This window comes from Procambarus clarkii, chromosome 89 (assembly GCF_040958095.1).
Source record: "Procambarus clarkii isolate CNS0578487 chromosome 89, FALCON_Pclarkii_2.0, whole genome shotgun sequence".
In the NCBI taxonomy this organism is placed as follows: domain Eukaryota; kingdom Metazoa; phylum Arthropoda; class Malacostraca; order Decapoda; family Cambaridae; genus Procambarus; species Procambarus clarkii.
Window position 1 is genome coordinate 15,798,065 of NC_091238.1, and position 3,356 is coordinate 15,801,420.

Genomic DNA, 3,356 nt, shown 5'->3' on the forward strand with positions numbered 1-3,356 from the left:
GGATGAGGTAGCTCAAGCTATTCTCACCCCGTTCAGTACATCGTGATAATACATACATAGACTTTATTTTTATTGGAAAGAAGTTAAAAGTTAGAATTCACAAACAAAATAATAAAATAACCTTAAGATGAAGAAACTTCGTCTTAATGACAGAGGAAGAGTGAGGTGCACGGCCATTCCTCCGAAATAAATAACCCAATCCACTTATTTGAAATAAAATGAAATTGACGATGTTTCAGTCTGTCGTGGTCTCTTACCCTAAGGGGGGGTAATCCCTCACCCTAAAGGGGTAATCCCTTACCCTAAGGGGGTAAAGGTATGCAGCGAAACGTCGTTACTTTCTCTTCATCTTATATGTGTGGTTTGGGATAATTTGTTTGAGCGGCGCTACTGTGGCTAAGTCCGTGCACTCACTCTGGACCAGACATATGGGAAGTGAACTTCAAAAGTTCCTTCGTGAATGACAGATCACCTTATACTGACATCTGCGTATCTGGTGGAAGCTGGAACACACTTTTCTGGGAAAGGATCAGGAGGAAACAGACTGACATGGCAAAAGGGAAATTGTCAGGAAATGAGACATTGTATCAGGAATGGCACTGGAAACAGAACTCAAAGTCAACACAAAATATTATGGGGGCATCTTTTAATCAATAATGCCGGAAAACAGCCAATATGCTACAGTGGAAAGAGAGAGGGCGTTAAGAGATATGAATGATAATTGTGTATCAAAGTGATGCTTTATCATTCGTAGAGCATCACTTTGAAGAGTTTAGACACCATTAATACCATCACCCCCACACTCCCACCATCCCTACTCCCACCACACCTACTCCAACCACTATAACTCCCACCTCCACAACTATTCCCCCCATACAACACCTACCCGCTCCCACTACGACCACCACCCTCACTACCACCCCCAAGCACGAACACCACCACCACCCCTCACCACTATGACCAGCAACAACACCTCCACCACTACCAGTACCACCACGACCAACAATAACCTAACTACGCCATTACTACCACTACCAACAGCATCACTGTACAGAGTCACTCCTCACAGTATATTCAATACGGTCGAGAGCATCTCTTCATCTCCCGCCCCACCTCCCCAACACCTTATCTCCACTTCAGCATCATCCCTGATACAGTCACCACAATTACCACCACCACAATCACCACCACCACGAGCACCAACACAAGCACCGCCACCTGCCACTGGAGCTCCACCACAACGTCTCATACTTAAACAAATATCTGATGAAAATCTTATCTATCAAATTCTCAAAAATCTGAAAGCTGTAGCATAAATCTGAAATCTCAAAGCTCTGTAGCTGTAGCATTGAGATAAATATCCTGAGGAGACGTTCATATATGGAACTAATAGAGCAAGAACTCGACAATGTGAATGGCCAGATTACGGCCATTTCACATTCGTATTCTGGCCAAGATAGTGGCCAAAATCCGCCTGGGATATAGACGTATCTGGCAGCTTTATCCGAATTCAAAATGTTGAATACACAATGTGTCAACTTTGTGAAAGTGTCGGAATACACAATGTGTCAACTTTGTGAAAGTGTCGGAATACACAATGTGTCAACTTTGTGAAAGTGTCGGAATACACAATGTGTCAACTTTGTGAAAGTGTCGGAATACACAATGTGTCAACTTTGTGAAAGTGTCGGAATACACAATGTGTCAACTTTGTGAAAGTGTCGGAATACACAATGTGTCAACTTTGTGAAAGTGTCGGAATACACAATGTGTCAACTTTGTGAAAGAGAAAACATGCATTCCCTTGAACATTATATTGTAGACTGTCCCATATTGACTGACTTTCACCCTCCTGGGCTAAGGTATGCTGAACTCTGTAACTACTATATGAGAACTGGAACACTTGATGATATATTGGACTTGTACCCAAGACTATATAAAGTATCAGTTATACAATGTATGTGATTGTACTATAACCTGAGCTTGTAACTGTACGGCCGCGTCTGTGCTAGAAAATAATAACAGCAAAAAAAGAAGACCACTTCTCCTTGGAGCACCACCACTAACTACAAGCACCACTACCACCACCACCACTACCACCGCCACCATCACTACCACCACCACCACTACCTCCGCCACCACAACCACCGCCGCCGACAGCAGTTACCAGCAGTTCCATCTCCGTATGTGTGAACCTTGGCATTTCCACGGCCCTCCCTCCACGTGCATCGATTCTCCCGCTTACTAGTCCTGCCCACTCTCTCTCTCACTCTCTCTCACTCTCTCTCCCTCCCTCCTACCGGCGGCCCATGCAGGCCGTAACCGTCCTGCAAACCGGCTTTTACTCCTCAAGTTCATCACAAGGCTGGTGCCTGCCCTACCCAACCTGCCCCATCGTCTTGGTCAGGGCTGCTGCTCAAGGGACTATAGTCACCTCTCCTACACAGCATCCTGCGCCCCTGGTCGCCAGGGGGGACGCCGCCCCTCGCGTCCCCTCTGGCAACCCACAGGCCAAGAGGGAAGGAGGACGGTGGACTTCCAGGAACTACTCCTGCGAGTTTTGGGAATGAGATTGGTTGACTTATGAGCGGTGCAGAGGTTGGTGGGAGTGGCTCTCCCCTGCATAGGGAACTCTGTAAGGTAAAGGTGAATAGGTTTTGGCAACAGTAATTGAAGGTAAGTTGCCTAAGGATGGAGTAAGGGAAGTTCGAGGGGCGAGGGAGGTGTCAGTGAGTAGCAGAATATCAGGGTGAGAGAGGTCAGTATCAGGCACAGCTAGTATGAGGGGTGAGGAAAGTGCCAGTATTTGGCATAGTCTGAAGGCAAGAGAGAAATCATTATCTGGCAGAATATGAGGATGAAAGAGGTGTCAAGTGTCTTTAGAGAATACACTGAGGAAGGGATGTTAAGTATGGAGGAATGTGCAAATGGTGAGAGTGAGGCACCAGGAGAGTGTGGGGTCACCACTGTGGGTGAGAGTGAGGCACCAGGAGAGTGTGGGGTCACCACTGTGGCTGAGAGTGAGGCACCAGGAGAGTGTGGGGTCACCACTGTGGGTGAGAGTGAGGCACCAGGAGAGTGTGGGGTCACCACTGTGGGTGAGAGTGAGGCACCAGGAGAGTGTGGGGTCACCACTGTGGGTGAGAGTGAGGCACCAGGAGAGTGTGGGGCCACCACTGTGGGTGAGAGTGAGGCACCAGGAGAGTGTGGGGTCACCACTGTGGGTGAGAGTGAGGCACCAGGAGAGTGTGGGGTCACCACTGTGGGTGAGAGTGAGGCACCAGGAGAGTGTGGGGTCACCACTGTGGGTGAGAGTGAGGCACCAGGAGAGTGTGGGGTCACCACTGTGGCTGAGA